This window comes from Sus scrofa, chromosome 4, assembly GCF_054392235.1.
Source record: "Sus scrofa isolate SSC_HxYL_T2T_F1_AM1 chromosome 4, Sscrofa_HxYL_maternal_Yorkshire_Landrace_v2.0, whole genome shotgun sequence".
NCBI lineage: Eukaryota > Metazoa > Chordata > Mammalia > Artiodactyla > Suidae > Sus > Sus scrofa.
Window position 1 is genome coordinate 107,124,462 of NC_139386.1, and position 16,480 is coordinate 107,140,941.

At 45.3% G+C, this 16,480-nt stretch overlaps 1 protein-coding gene and 1 long non-coding RNA gene across 8 annotated transcripts in view; both read left to right on the top strand.

The window, feature by feature from the left end:
• TBX15 (T-box transcription factor 15) overlaps nucleotides 1–16,480 on the top strand; it is a 130,855-nt gene that overhangs the window by 49,333 nt on the left and 65,042 nt on the right. Inside the window, exon 1 of one of the 7 annotated variants that reach the window (XM_085023441.1) lies at nucleotides 16,030–16,378. The exons of the other annotated variants lie outside the window; for them this stretch is intronic. The gene's annotated coding sequence lies outside the window, so the exon portion shown is untranslated. Of the gene's footprint in view, nucleotides 1–16,029; nucleotides 16,379–16,480 lie in introns of those variants that run through there. 7 annotated transcript variants of the gene reach the window in all.
• On the top strand, nucleotides 2,572–10,166 carry LOC146404165 (uncharacterized). Its single transcript, XR_014844340.1, has 2 exons — nucleotides 2,572–3,198; nucleotides 7,053–10,166. It is a non-coding gene; the product is annotated as an uncharacterized LOC146404165 (long non-coding RNA).

Below are 16,480 nucleotides of genomic sequence, written 5' to 3' on the forward strand. Positions count from 1 at the left end.
TACTACTTCACAGGTAGTGTAAGTGATAATTGCTTATAATAACAAAATATCTCTAATTCTTCCCTACCATTCTTATATTATAGTTGTCATTCATTTCACTTATACATCAGTATATATGGATATATATGTCTGCACATATATATGCTTTTATGTGCATATATGTGCACATAAAAGCATCTGCACATAAAAACATATACACATAAGCATAAATATGTAAGAACATATAACTAAATATATAGTTGCTATTATTTTTAACATGCTATTATCTATTAGATCAATTAATAAGAAAAATAAAGTTGTTTTTTTCTCTCAACTCTTTAAATATTCGCTCCACTTTCTTCTTGCTTGCATGGTTTCTGAGGAAAAGTTAGAAGTAATTCTTATCGCAGGGTTCAAAATTATCCTTCAGAAGTGAAAGAAAGATAAAGACTTTCTCAGACAAAAGTTGAGGGAACTTAGACCTGCCTTGTAAGCAATGTTTTAATATTGAAGAAAAATAATACAGATCAGAAACTGCGGTCTACATAAAGAAAGGAAGAGCATCAAAAGAATAAATAAGAGAAGGTAAAATAAAAGCTTTTAGTATGCCTTGTAATTTTCGGTTGAAATCTGGACGTGATGTCATATGTGGAAGGAACAGCAGTAAAGAGGTTTCTAGTGGTGTTTTGGAAAGGCAAGGGTGGGAGAAGAGAACGTGTTCTATAATTCTGTGATTCGGGCACAGGTCAGCCTCTGTCCTGGACTGTGACCCTCACCAGGGGGTCTCTGTTTCTTTCACTCTTCCCCTCGAGTGTGATCGGGTGGCTAGAGGGGAGCTGAAGTTGGGTAATTCCCTCCCCCCGAGTTAAGCTCTGGCAAATAGTTCTTGTTGAGAAGAGAACGCTCTGGTGTATTTCAATATGGTTCCCTTTTCCTTCTCCATGCCGAAAGCATGAAGAGATTTTGCTCTGAGAGTCACTCAAAGAGCTCCTGGAGGTAAAACTCACAAAAGTGTGGGATTTCCCCCCTATAGCTGGGTCCCCCTGGAGTGGCCTCCAGCAACTGGTTATGTACAGTTTAGGTTTTCCTAAGATGGCCCCAGTTCCTGCAGAGGTTTGTGTTCATGAATTTCTGCTACAGCAAGCTGTGATTCTCAGCATCCACCTCTCTGTCTCTTCGATTGTGGGGAGTGGTTTGCCTCATGTCCTCTTTTCTCTGACATATGCAAGAAGAGTTGTTGATTTTTCAGGTTTTTGCTTGTTGTTAAGGTGGACGGATGGCCTCTAAGCTCCTTACATGCTGGAGTTGGAGCTGGAAGTCTGTTAATGACGATATTTTTATCTCCATCCTTCCTTCTATATTTATCAGTTGACATTTTATTCGAAGGAAGAGAGTTTCTTTTATATTAGTTAATTATTTACTTATTTACATGAACTTCTGGCCTTTTTACTTCCTATTTTATTTAATGGATTATAATCTGTTATTATGATTTATTTTGATACTGGAGTCACTCCTGATCTATCTAGGGGAAGTCCTTTCCAATAGCTCCTGTGTGCTTTGACATGTTCCCATTATTCTTTAAATACTTTCTTTCTGATGAGTCAAAATGTTCTGGGTTTGTCTGGGCTTGTTTTCTGCCCAAGCCCTAGAATTATATGATTAAAGTTTATTTTGCTAACTGTTTTCTTCTTTGAGGAGGTTATTCTAACTGAGGATGGAGTTTAGATTCCACGATGAAAGTCAGCTGGATGTTACTGTGTTCACTGTGCGAGGCAGCGTATTCTCTACGTGACATCATCATATTCCCTGTGAAAAGGTGTCATCTGTTTGTCTTCTTTGAATCTGCTCTGGTTTAGCATTTCAAGCCTGGGTGTGATTCACACAGGTGCATCGATATCTCATTTAGGTAATTTAGATATTTTGATTTAGGTAATTGATTTATTTGGAAATGTTTGTTAAGAAAGTATTACATTTAGAATGGATAAGCAATGAGGTCTTCCTATACAGCACAGGAAACTATATCTACTCTCCTAGGATAGAACGTGATGGAAGATAGTCTGAGAAAAAGAATGTGTATGTATGCATTATTGGGTCACTGTGCTGTGCAGCAGAAATTGACGCAACACTGTAAATCAGCTATATGCTAATAGAACTGCAGTCACCTCCCTAGTTAACTTTATATGCTTTTGTCTAGTGGTAATTGGTTCTGTGCTTCGTCTTTGCAGGTTCTGTAGAGCATGGTCCCTGCTCCCAAAACGTTATATTCTTGTAGGGAAGACAGGAAAAATGTGTATTAAGCCACAGCCAATACCACATTAAAGTATATAAGTCATCTCCGTGTTGTACAGGCACCAGCTGTAGGTCTGTACCAGTTCTGAGAAGGAGGTTGTGGATGAAGATGGAGAAGGCAGGCAGGATCCTACAGCTGGTAGCATCAGGACAGGAGGTCCTCGGATGGACTCTGCACATTTACCTTGCCTGGAAATATGAACTGTTTTATAGATGACCTTTTACCTGGGGTTATAAATCTCAACGGGCTTCACATAGGGCAGAGTGGAATGCTATTACTACCCCTTGGGTCTCACTAAGTGTGCCCGCAACATGAGGAAGTTCCGGGACTGGGGATCAAACCCACGCCATAGCAGCAACCCAAGCCATAGCAGTGACGATGCTGGGTCCTTAACTCACTGAGCAATCAGGGAACTCTGTTCTTCCTTTTTTGTGAAGTTGTTCCGTGAGCTGCATTTCCAGATCCTCACAGAAAGACTATTACCTAGCAGAAAAGCATGACAGGGTTTTTGGTTTTGTTTTTGTTTTTTTCCTGGCTCAGCAGTTGTACATTTCCATGCTGTTTGCTCTCTGGTTATAGATGCCTCGGGGGGAGGGCACCACATCATACTTTCCGCCCCTCCCCATTGCCTGTGTCCCATTGCATGAATTATTCATTGATTGATTGGTTTTCCGAAAAACCCTGCTTTGGGATGTGTGTGATGGGAGACTGAGAGATGAAATTTGTTGACTCGTAGATATAAAGCTTTTGTTGTGGAGTTCCCGTGGTGGTGCAGTGGAAATGAATCCAACTAGGAACCATGAGGTTGCGGGTTCGATCCCTGGCCTCGCTCAGTGGGTGAAGGATCCCGTGTTGCCGTGAGCTGTGGTGTAGGTCACAGACACGGCTCGGATTTGGCGTTGCTATAGCTCTGGTGTAGGCTGGCAGCTGTAGCTCCCATTAGACCCCTAGCCTGGGAACCTACATATGGCGTGGGTCCGGCCCTAAAAAGACAAAAAAAAAAGCTTTCATTGCATTAGCTCAATCTTGTGGCCCTGAAGTGGCTCTAAACTTTCCCTTGCAGAGGCTAAATCACTATAGCAGTTACAGACCTCACCTTTCCTTAAAAGAAATGTATGTATTTATTATATACACACATACACATGTATATATATTAAGACATTGTTCCTTATTTAAGAAAATGGTCTTTTAAAAGAAGGAGGCTGCTATATGTTAGAAGTTTCTTTTAAATAAAATAAATCCATGGCCTAGATGATCTCCAGTGTTGAGCTGTAGACAAACTTAGGGCACCCGGTAACCCTAAAACAACACCATGCAGGTGACTTCTTTGTTGCCTGTGAACATAGCTTCTGGAAAGAAGGCTTCCATTCTTTTTTTTTTTTTTTTGCTTTTTAGGGCCGCATCCATGGCATATGGAGGTTCCCAGGCTAGGGGTGGAATGGGAGCTGTAGCCACTGGCCTACACCACAGCCATAGCAACTCAGGATCCAAGCTGCGTCTGCAACCTACACCACAGCTCATGACAACGTGGATCCTTAACCCACTGAGTGAGGCCAGGGATCGAACCCAAATCTTCATGGATGCCAGCCGGATTCGTTTCCACTGCACTACAACAGGAACTCCCCAAGACGGCTTGCATTCTTTATATTCCCTTCTTGGGTCTTACTCTTAAGTCCAGTGAAGCCTGGATCTTGGTATCTTGTACTTCTTCCACCAGCCAAGGAGGTGCTCAGGATTCTGCCCTCTTCATGGCACAGGTAGGTTCTGGTAGAACCTGAAGGCTGTGCTGAATATGGACCTATTAAATCATGCACTGCTCCCAGCTGGGAAGCCTAGCATAAAGCAGTTGTGGAAACCAGCAGTGGAATTAAGGAAATCCTCCAACCTGAAATGAATATCGGCTTGAGTTATTAAGCCCAGAAATATTTCCTGTCGTTGAGATTTGCTGGTAGGCCCTGCTCGCCTTAAGTCAAAGGGTCAGATTTTCCCATAAGTACTTGAGCTCTCCTGCTCTTTCAGGTATCACCTCTCCACACACATACACTTCATCAGGAGTCGGAGCAGAGTGAGTTTTGTCGACTCTGTCCTGGGCTGCGTGAGGATCTGTTCCTGGGCCAAGTGCGTGCTCTTGATGGGTTTCCCCCCTCCCGTGATCAGGCTGCAGGGCTCCTGATTGCACATGATTGTATGTAATCCATCCCCATGTTAACAGGCATTCCTCCCAGTGAGGACAAGATCCGGCCTGTGGTAGACGATGGCTATCCCTTGGGATCTCTTGGGGACAGGCTGGTGCTTTTAGAACTGCCATGTGCCTTGATCTTAATTTATCTGTTGTATTCAATATCGTTGGAAGCTGGGGAAAGGCCAAATACCTGACCTCCGTTCCAGAGCCATGATCTTGCACCCACGCCAAGCTTCCTTTGATCCTTGCTTTGGCAAGCCAAGCAGGGGAACGCCTTAGCTTTCCTTGGTCCCCAGAAGTTCATCTGACTTTGAGAATTTGTGACGCTTACTCTTCAAATGACAGATTGATTTGACTGCTGGTTGGAGAAAAAAGAAGGCTTTGACAGTCTACTGGAAAGTAGCTGATCAGACTGATGCTTTTCCCAGCTTCCCTTGTAAAGATCAGTATTCTTCCCAGCTGTCACCTGGCTGTCATGGGGCCATTTTTGAGGAATAGGACATTGGGCTTTATTTTTTCTTCCCAGGTTATGAGACCTTAGCAAGGGCCCCTATAGACAGCTTACAATATTCATGTTAAGTCCAGTCCCACTCCAGATAAAGACAACTACTGGTCCAGTTAATTGTATGTATGTATGTATTTATTTATTTATTTTTAGGGCTGCACCTGCGGCATATAGAAGTTCCTAGGCTGGGGGTTGAATCAGAGCTTCAGTGGCCAGCCTACGCCACAGCCATAGCAGTGTGGGATCCAAGCTGCATCTGTGGTATATGCCACAGCTCAGGGCTATGCGGGTTTCTTAACCCACTGAGCAAGGCCAGGGGTCAAGCCCGCATCCTTGCAGGCACTGTGTCAGGTTCTTAACCCACCGAGCCACAGCAGGAACTCCAGTCCAGTTAACTTTAGAGTGTTTATTTAGAACAAATTTAGATCTGCTGAAATAATGTCTCCCATAGTGGGGGAACAAGGAAATATTCACAATTCATTAAAAATTTTTTATTTAGGGGAACAAAGAATTGTTGACTTTCTTGAGTATATAGATCCATAAACTTAGGAAAAAAAGAAGGAAAGAAAGAGAAAGAAAAATAGAAAACTGAAACAACCCTGTGTGTAAAACATTAGTGGTGGGTTAGGAAGACACTGGTCTCAGATAATTCCCACGCGTGTAACATCATATGTGTTATAAGCACACAGCCTTTCTCGTGTATCACCATTCCCATCTGAAATCTTCTGGTGTGAACTGAAGTAATGAAACTGAATTTTTTTTTTTTTTTTTGTCTTTCTGCTATTTCTTTGGGCCGCTCCTGCAGCATATGGAGGTTCCCAGGCTAGGGGTCGAATCGGAGCTGTAGCTGCCAGCCTACGCCGGAGCCACAGAAACGCGGGATCTGAGCCGCGTCTGCAACCTACACCACAGCTCACGGCAACGCTGGATCGTTAACCCACTGAGCAAGGGCAGGGATCGAACCCGCAACCTCATGGTTCCTAGTCGGATTCGTTAACCACTGTGCCACGACGGGAACTCCTGAAACTGAATTTTAACATGTGTTTTACAATTAGAATTAGTGGCTTTCATGAACTTTGTTAGAAAATTTGCTTTTAAAGGGTAAAATCTCAGTTGTTCACAGTCCCTGGTAATCTGGTAATGTAGGAAAAATGTCAGCAATGGAACTGTGTATGTGTGTGTGTGTGTTTGTATATATTTTTTTGCTTTCTAGGGCCGCATGGGCCACATATGGAGGTTCCCAGGCTGAGGTTCAATTGGAGCTACAGCTGCCAGCCTATGTCACAGCCACAGCAATGCCAGACCCGAGCCGCATCTTCAACCTACACCACAGCTCACAGCAATGACGGATCCTTAACCCACTGAGCAAGGCCAGGGATCGAACGTGCAACCTCATGGTTCCTAGCTGGATCTGTTTCCGCCACACCATGATGGGAACTCCCGGACTGTATTTTTCTTTAAAAAAAACCGGAACGCTCTCCTCTCCTCCAGCCTCCTTTTGTGGCTGCTTTCTCGGTTGGGTACGGCTCTCGGAGGCCTGAGCTGAGAGGAGATCTAAATATGGATGTACTTTTGCTTCCAGGGCTAAGAGCCTTTTTCCGGTGGTTTCCTCCTCTTGGCTTTCTGAGACAGTGGAATTTCAATGAAATTTCAAGAAATGCTCGATTTCTGTCTTTTGTGGACTCTAGTGCAGATTCTTAGCCAAGGAAAAAGTTTGGTCAGCTATCCTGGAGAGTAGCTATGACTCTATTTGCTGAGCCTCCTAGGGCTAGTCCGCTCGGGAAATTGAGCCATACTTCCAAATGCCCAGTCTGGGTGTTTGTGGGTGTTTAGGGCTATGTTAGGGCAGGCTTCCCAGGAGACAGAGAGATTAAACACCTGGAACAGATGGTTAACTCCAAGGTCATAAAAAGTCTTATAAGGGAGTTCCCATCATGGCTCAGTGGTTAACCAATCCAAGTAGGAACCATGAGATTGGGGGTTTGATCCCTGGGCTTGCTCAGTGGGTTGAGGATCCGGTGTTGCTGTGAGCTGTGGTGTAGGTCGCAGATGTGGCTCAGATCCCGAGTTGCTCTGGCTCTGGTGGAGGCCGGCAGCTACAGCTCCGATTCAACCCCTAGCCTGGGAACCTCCATATGCTGCTGGAGCGGCCCAAGAAATGGCAAAAAGACAAAAAAAAAAAAAAAAAAAGTCTTATAAAAGGAGTGGGACTAAGCCTGTTGCTTCTCAGCGAGGGCCCTGAGTGAGAAGAGAACTCACAGTTAAAATAATTCAGAATTGTTTCTTTTCAAATAACTCAATGAATTTTATTACATTAATAGTTGTACAATGATCATCACAACCAAATTTTATAGCATTTCCTTCCCAAACCCCCAGCCCATCCCCGCACCTCCCAACCTGTCTCCTTTGGAAACCAGAAGTTTTTCAAAGTCTCTGAATCAGTATCTGTTCTGCAAAGAAGTTCATTGTGTCCTTTTTTTTTTTTAGAGAGAGAATTGAGAATCTGGATTTCACCCTGAAGCTCTGGTTGGTTTTAAGCACAGAAAGTCACTTTACAAATTGCACTCATGGTGTGGACTTGTATCGTCTTCCACCCCCCCACTCCCCCCACCCCCCGTACATTCCTTCTGGCTGAAGGCACTACTGGAGAGTCATGCTCAGATTTCCAGCACTGGCGGAGACAGGGCCCTCTCTCACGTGCAACAGCAGGGCTGGCACAGGGAAGAGAGAGAGCCTTGTGGGGGCTGTAGGCCTGGAGAAGCATTGAGATTCATGTCGGGATGGGGGCGCTGATATCAGGCTGGTGACCTTTGTTTGGAGTGTGTGGTACAGAGTGTCAGGGGTGAGAGCAGGAAGCAGTTTTGGCTGAGGTCGGTTGTGACCTTCAGGTTTCAGCACATAGGATTGGGGACAATGGGGTGTTGCAACCAAGGCCATGAGGCCGAGCAGAAAATGGCACCTGCAGTGGTAACAGGTGAACTTCAGTGACTGCCAAGGAGAACTCAAGGGTCGTTTGGAGACCCTGCCAGCCAGAAGGGGAGGCCCAGGGCCTGAGAGTCCACAGAGCTCCTGCCCGGGGCTCAGGGCATGTGACTGCTGTTTCTGTTATCCCCAAACCCCTCCAATGGCCCTTCTCCAGCTGGGAAGGGTAGGAGGACACAGGTTGCTCCTGATCCTTAGCAGAAGATGTCCCTGCCTCTTATTCTGGGGAATTGTATGTTAGCAGGGGCCTGTGTGTGGAACCCCACAGAACTCAATGTCAGACTCAGCTAAGAACTTGGATTATCAAGCCTGCTGGGACGGGATATGAGCTTCTTCCTCATCATTTTGTTATCCTTCTGCAAGCTGGAGTTTGAGCACTTGTAGCCTCTGAGTAAGGAAAATCTTTGCTGTCAAGGAAATTTATTCCAAACGAGGTGTTTTGTGACCTACTGACAAAGTGCATTTCTAGCCATTCGTTTTCTGGAGTATTCTGCTCTTATTGCATATAGCTGGGTGGCATCTGAATTGTGTAATGATTCTCTCTGTTCTTAAAAGTTTAAATTTGTTGCAGGGTGAACATTGCTCATGTGCGCTGCTTGGGGGGGCAGAAAAGGCAGTGCCTACTCAGAGCCCCACGGTGACATGCTCAGCCTGCCTGTTTTCACTGCCTCATTTGGCAGAGAACCAAGGTCACGTGCTGATGTCAAGACTGACCCACCTGCTCCTCCAGTGAGAAATGTGACACACTTTGTGCTTTTGTATCTGCAAGCTTGGAGTCGCCCAAACTGTCTTTTTCTTATTGTTCTTGGTAATGGTGTTGGAACCCTTGTCTGGTATTCTGATTAAAGCTTCCCTACTATAGAATGGTGAGGGGTAGCCCCATAGTTATCAAGGCACAAATACTAGATATTCATTGAAAAAAACCAAAACAGTAACAGCAAGACCAGATCAGAGGTCATGCAGATCAGGCCAGTGCCATTCAAACAGGCTGTGCTGGAGTCCCCGTCGTGGTGCAGCAGAAACGAATCCAACTAGGAACCATGAGGTCAAGGGTTCGATCCCTGGCCTCGCCCAGTGGGGTAAGGATCCAGTGTTGCCGTGAGCTGTGGTGTAGGTCACAGACGTGGCTCAGATCTGGCGTGGCTGTGGCTCTGGCGTAAGCCTGCAGCAATAGCTCCGATTAGACCCCTAGCCTGGGAACCTCCATATGCCGCTGGTGCAGCGCTGAAAAGACCTAAACAAACAAATAAATAAATAAACAGGCTGTGCTTATGTATTTTCTTCTGCCGCTATTGGCAGATACTTCATGGTCCAGTATGCTCCTCATTAAAACTATGTCTATGGCCCAAACCAAGACTACATCGTGGGGGCTTCTGCCCCAAAGACGCTTGAAGAGAGGGGCCCTCTTTCTGTCACCACATCTTGGCTCTGCCTTAGCCAGCTTCATCCTGGGCTTTTTATCCTCAGCCCCTTCCTGTTCCCTCCCAGGGGAGAACAAGTCAGACACGGCCCTAACTTGACGAAACCTCAGACCTCAGATCAGCAGAGGAATCTCTTCTCCACAAGCCGTGTTCGCCCAGCCCTCGGGGCCGTGTGGCTGTACGGTGCAGGGCTGCTTTCTGTTTCGGTCCCATAAGAGCCATCCTTTACAAATTTGTTAAGATCACGTCAGTTCTTTCTTCACCCTCCCTATTTATTCACTCCTCCTGGCTGTGCTTTGTGGCCAGAACATACTCAATCAAAAGTAAAGCCCTTTATTGTGCTGTTATGCTGAGGGGTGGTTTTCCAAGCAGGCTGTTAGGATATTATCTCCTGTTTTTACATTTTAAATGTGAATGTATTCCAAGAACCACAGAGTGGAATATTTGAAATTAGGACTGTTTTAGAGAAATCTGGGTTGGGTGATTTCTACAACCACAGAACTTATTCAAAGAAGTTTACGAAGTTCCTGCCGTGGCCTAGCAGAAACAAATCTGACTAGTACCCATGAGGACGCAGTTTCGGTCCCGGGCCTCGCTCAGTGGGTTAAGGATTCGGCGTTGTCATGAGCTATGGTTGTGGGTCACAGACGTGGCTCGGATCTGGCATTGCTGTGGCTGTGGTGGAGGCCAGTGGCTACAGCTCTGATTCAACCCTTAGCCTGGGAACCTCCATCTGTTGCAGGTGCAGCCCTAAAAAGACCAAAAAAAAAAAAAAAAAAAAAAAAGAAAGAAAAAGGAAAAGAAAAAGAGCAGAAGAAATTTAAGACCATTCCTGCCTTGAGATTGTTTAGAGGTTTTGTGAAACTCATTGAGCGATCCGGAGACAGCTTGGACTGTGGATCAGTTTCAAAGCGTCTGTGCTTTCTTTCCATCTGCTCACAGTGTTCTGGGTTCTAGCGACCTAAACCACCTTGAGCCACTGTGCTGACCGAGAGGCAGAAAAACTTGCAGCTGCTTCTGTTACCCTCACACGGGAAGGCCTCGGCTAAGGGCCTCACTGTCACGTCCCTGCCAAGGCCTTTGGCTTCCGTGAATGACTCGCTCACACACTGATGTGTCAAGGCTCTGGGTGCTCCCCAGCTGCAGCACCGAAAATGCTTGCATGGCATCCCCAGAGAAGGAAACTAACTTGAAAGAAACTCCCACAAAGTAAATCACCAGGACCGGATGGTTTTCATCCAAGAGCTGGGGAAGGAAATGAAGTGTGAAATAGCAAAGATACTGATGAAGACATTAGTTCTCCATTAAAACCGCAACTGTGTCAGAGCAGAGGAAGTTTGCTAACATGATGACCTTACTGCTAGAGGAGGGAGATCAGCAGCCTATCGGCTGCCTCTGGAAGAGCTGGTCTACTTGGAAAAATGATGTAAAATAGGAACAATGATACGATAGCCTGTATGCCCTTAAAGCAGGTAAGAGGGACAACAGGGCAATTCGTTCATGGCAGCACTTCCGGAGAGACCTTGGGAAGAGGATGATAGTGCACATGTGACATGTTGGCTGCTTTCCTGTACTCCTGTGGCCGTGACAGGCATCACTCATCCATCTGGCACTCTTCTCTCTAAGCATGGATTGGGCCTCATACCCCTGAATTGTATGATCTCCACTGGCACCATCAAATGACCAGAGTGGACATATATGTTCAAACATATGTGAAAACTCACTTGTTGGAGTTCCCGTCGTGGCTCAGTGGTTAACGAATCCAACTAGGAACCATGAGGTTGCAGGTTCGATCCCTGGCCTTGCTCAGTGGGTTAAGGATTTGGCATTGCCATGAGCTGTGGTGTAGGTTGCAGTCGAAGCTTGGATCCCAAGTTGCTGTGGCTCTGGCGTAGGCCAGCGGCTACAGCTCCGACTCGACCCCTAGCCTGGGAACCTCCATATGCCATGGGAGCAGCCCAAGAAATGGCCAAAAAAAAACCCCAAAAAACAAACAAAAAAAAATTCATTTGTTGTCTTTCCCTAAGAGGCTATATTTTGTCATGGACCACATTGGCTCATCTGTACGTGATAAGAAGAAGGAAGTCTTTCACAGGTAGTTTAATTTAGGAGCTGATAAGAAACTTGTCACGTTCTTTCCTCTAAAGACTAAGTTAGCAGAACATCTATCACTGGGGTAAACAGTTTTGTGAGACCTGAATCCACATGTGTAATCCCAACCCAAACCACCAAGGTAGGGTCTTTCTGGAAGGAGGGGAAATCAGTTCCTCTGAACAACAAGCAGCATGCTCCCTAAGGTCCTTTAGAGAAATGAGAATCAAGACAGCATCCTTGCTCAGGCATTTCAGAGTTCAAAGTTGCCAACAGTTGTGGAGTCCTGCCACAACAGTACCTCTGCTGGACAAAGAAGTGAGGGAGGCTTTGAGAGAAGAGCTGCTCTGAGGCTCAGAGAGAAAAGAGACAGGGATGCTGGACCCTGGAGGAGCTGCATAACTTTATGGAAAACCTGAGGCTTCACTGGGACTGGCCTTCATTTCACATGAAAGGAGCAGAAGGCCAGCTCTGCTGCAGGTCTGGGAATTCCATGGGTCTGTGCTCCAAACATTTTGCTATTGGGTTAAACAAAACCTGTCACTGGTAATGATTAAAGCAGTTCGGCTATAATAACTGTCCTCCAGCCTAGTGACCTCCATATAAAGGGGTATGGATTGAGCAGATCTCCTGGCATAGACTGAAAATGATCATTTAAAGAAGGAATCTGCCTGCCTCAGGAGAGGGTGGGCTGTTTTGCTCTATCAGTGAAAAGACGCTGCATACTTTGATTAACAGAGAATCAGAAGATAGTAAAGTATATTTGGCACGGGAGAGGCCCCAAATACACGGTGATTTCTCAGGGTTCTGTCTTACTACACAGCCTATGTCATACTACCTGGGGAGATGGGCAGGTAGCAAGAATATGATGGGGTCCATTGGTCAGCAGACCTGAGCGCTAGTTCCAACTTCCACCACTAGGTACCTTGTGACTTTAGGTCACATCTGGTGGACTCATAGGTCATGGAATGAGATGCTGGCAAGGTCATTTTGTCTAGGTCTTTGCCTCACAGGAGCTACAGATTATCAGCTCCATTTGAAAGACAGGGTAGCGGTTGCTCAGTAAGAGTCAATTAAGGGTGCAGCAAGGGGGAGGCATAGATAAGTGAGAAGAAGAACTCTAGGCTCCCAAAAAGCAGATCGCATGTCACCACTTTGCTTCTGAGTCTCAGTCTCCTATCTTTAATGGGCTCTATATAATAAATGAGGACTTAACATGGTGTCTAGAGCACAGGGAGAAATCTCTATGAATTAAATGATTAAATGTGGTGCCAATCACTTACTTTCCTAAGTCTCTGTAGTTTACAAAGTACTTTCATCTGCATTATTTGACCCTGCTGAAGACTCACTGCATCGGGTAAGCAGTCAGTTCCCTTATCCTCTTTCAACTGAGACTCAGCAGGGTTAAACTGCTTCCTCAAGGTCATTTCAAGGTCAGAACCCAGGCTCAAACTCCTGCCTCCTGGTTCTGAATCCAGGGTTCCTTTCACCATAGCATGATAGAAAATGGAGAGTTGACTCTATTTATCATTCGCTTTGATGACAGCAGAGTCTTCAGCGTCACAATGTGGTAAAAATAGACTGTGAGGGCAAGGAGGTTCTCGGTAGCAAACAAACTGAGCTCACCAAAATGTTCTCGCAGGCAGGCTCGGTTGCTGTGGCCTTTAGGAAAGCCTTGGCAGTCCTGCAAGGGCAGCATCACCTACTCACTGTGCCCAGCTTTCCCGGAGGAGCTGCCTTTTGGCTCCAGCACCAGATGCAGGTGCTGCCCTAAAGGACAGAAGCGAGGGGAGGGGGAGGATTTCTTCAGGGATGTGGGGGCCCTCAACTGCTGGCAAATCCCTGTGTCCACAGTGGCAAGTGTGCCTGGTTTGGGCACACAAGGAGAAGTAGCCTGGTGAGTCTGGGGTTCCGGCACCACTGAAGTTTCTCTGGGAGGCAGGAGGAGAGAGAGTGAGAGAGTATGAAAGAGTGAAAGTAGCAAGGCCAAAGGAATAGCCCCATTTTCACTCACTTGAAGATAATTTATAATCTCCCTACTCCCCAAAATGATTTGATATGGGTTACAGTAAAAAAATAAAAAATAAATAAACAAAAAAAAATACATGCATGTATATGTGGTTAAAATAAAGGTAAATGGAAATAAGGAAACATACAGAGAAAGTTGCGGTGTCCCATGGGATCATTTAACACTCACGCAAAACACAACCACTTTGTCTTCACAAAGACAATCTTTTTATTAGGATGCACCGCTAGCATTCTGTGTCATATGTGTCATATTCTTTTTTTTTTTTTTTTTTGTCTTTTTCTGTGTCATATTCTTTTGACTGTTTCTCTCATCGGAAATATCCAGCTAAGGGGAAATGCTTTACATTACAGCAGAAGAGAGTTTGGAAAATGGACAATTTTCCCACTTGAAGAAATGCTATTAAACCAATGGTCCTTGTCCTTTTAAAGTCAGAGATTCCTTTGAGAATTCCATGAATACCATACATCCTCTTCTCAGAAAAACGCAAGCTCCCACAAATTTAACTTAAAATCTTGGGTTATAAACCGCCAAAGCCCATCCTTTAAGTTAATAACCTCTTCATTTAAAAAATTAGAAATTAGGGAGTTCCCGTCGTGGTGCAGTGGTTAACGAATCCGACTAGGAACCATGAGGTTGCGGGTTCCGTCCCTGCCCTTGCTCAGTGGGTTAATGATCCAGCGTTGCCGTGAGCTGTGGTGTAGGTTGCAGACGCGGCTCAGATCCCGAGTTGCTGTGGCTCTGACGTAGGCTGGCGGCTACGGCTCCAATTAGACCCCTAGCCTGGGAACCTCCATATGCCGCGGGAGTGGCCCAAGAAATGGCAAAAAATAAAATAAAATAAAATAAAAAATTAGAAATTAACATTTTATGGAATAATTTTTCCTTTACAAAAAGATTGACTGCATGCAGTTGAGATCATTGTAATTAAAATGTAGGAGAAGTCCCATCGTGGCACAGCAGAAACAAATCCAACTAGGAACCATGAGGTTGCAGGTTCGATCCCTGGCCTCGATCAGTGGGTTAAAGGTTCTGGCATTGCCGTGAGCTGTGGCATAGGTCACAGATGTGGCTTGGGTCTGGCGCTGCCGTGGCATAGGCTGGCAGTTGTAGCTCCCAATAGACTCCTAGCCTGGGAACCTCCGTATGCCCCAGGTACGGCCCTGAAGAGCAAAAAATAAAATAAAATAAAATTAAATTAAATTAAAAAGTGTAGGTATATAGCCAGTGTCACACAAGATATTCTGATTTCTATGAAATTCTCTAGTCTGTGACATTTGTATTTTATATATGTAGTAACTACATATTCGCTTATAATTTTATCTTGGTCATTTATCTGTTCTTTTAAAGATGCTATATAGTGGGTATTCCATTGTAATTCATATCTGATAATGTGTAATATTTGGTGTCGTAAGGAAAATCTGCCTTCACTGTAAATCAATTTTGATTGTGTTGTAGAAGGTGGTACATAAGGTAATACTTTAATATCTACAATAGCCCACACGTCATCAATAAGATCTCATCCTCCAGGCTGGTGAGTTCTTGGAAAAAATTACTTCCACATGTTCCTAAAACTGCTTGAGATTTTTTGACTGGTTGGTGGTCTATTGATTCTCAATATCTGACCTATCAAAACGCCATCCGTAAACTTCAGGAACACATGGAGGCTTAGAAGTAGCCAGGGCTGAATTTCGTACAGAACAAAGGGAGGTGATGATTAACACACCCATCTGAGCAGCAGAGGGGGCGGGGGGAGTAATCCTTGAATGGATTAGATGCCATGATCCTAAACCCACATTCTCTGAGTGTTGGGTCCTTGCCCAGACATGGGGAGAGGCCAAACATTGATGCCTTTTAAATGACAGGGTATCTCCATGGGACTCTGGTCAGGGACACTGGGGCAGAGAGCTGAGGGTCACTTGGGAAAAAGCCTTTCTTTCTCCTGTGGTCTAGCAGATTTGAGAACCTAGACCTACTCGGCCAGCCCATCCGATTTATTATATCCTTATCACTCCGCCTGCCTGGCAGAGATTAACGTATAAATACATTAAATTTTATTTCCTTTTTTTTTTTTTTTACTACTAACTAAGAGTCACTTATAAATTTTTTTTGGACTCCAGTAGGTTGCTTTCAAGACTGGCATGGAGACTGCCAAGAAGATGACTTATTATTATTGTACTGTCCCTAGAAGCCGTGTCATATGGCTGACTCTTTCTGTTGGCTGGCAATAGCTGGTAGATTCTGAGGACATAATTGCAGGGACACTTATCTCTGTAAGAAGAGTCTGTGAACAGAACACTAAACCTATTTTCTGATTGGTTTTCTCTTTTTCCTCTACGATGTCTTTCCAGCTTTATAAAATTATGGATTTTTAAAAATAATGTTATGTAATTGTACTGAGAGAGGCTGACTCTCTAAGAGAGGCCTCCAACAGATGGGTACCCTCCTGAGAAGGAAACAGACCATTAAGCAAGTCCCTTTGACCCCCCCTTCCCTGGGAGGAGGAGCTCTTGAATCACAGGCCCAGGTGCTCAGGAAATCTCCTGTCACTCTGAGACGGGCCAGGACATGGTGCCATGTCCAAAGCTTCTAAATACAGTTCAGGCTGGGTCATCATAACAGATGCTGAACTGGCACCACTATGGGGACTGAAGTGGGACCTCTGACAGTGCTTAAATGCCACGGCCCCTGGGCTCGAAGTCTTCCTGGGCTGGGGCGCGGAGAGGCAGCGCCGAGCCTCTTGGGGAGGAGGGGAGGAGCAGCTTTGGCAAGGAAATCCTGCTGCCTCGGTGACACCACCACTCCTTCAGAAGGCAACAGACACCCAGCATCACACCAGCTATTTTAGAAGCTGTCAGTTTCTGAATTGCTGACACACTTGGAGGACACTGTTTCTTCAAAGGTCAGTCTGACCATTCAAGGTAGGTAGGCCTGGGGAAAACCAGAGGCGTGCGCTAGCCAAGGTGTTGGCTGAGGAGTAAGTTTCAGGGGGCCTGGTCAAGGT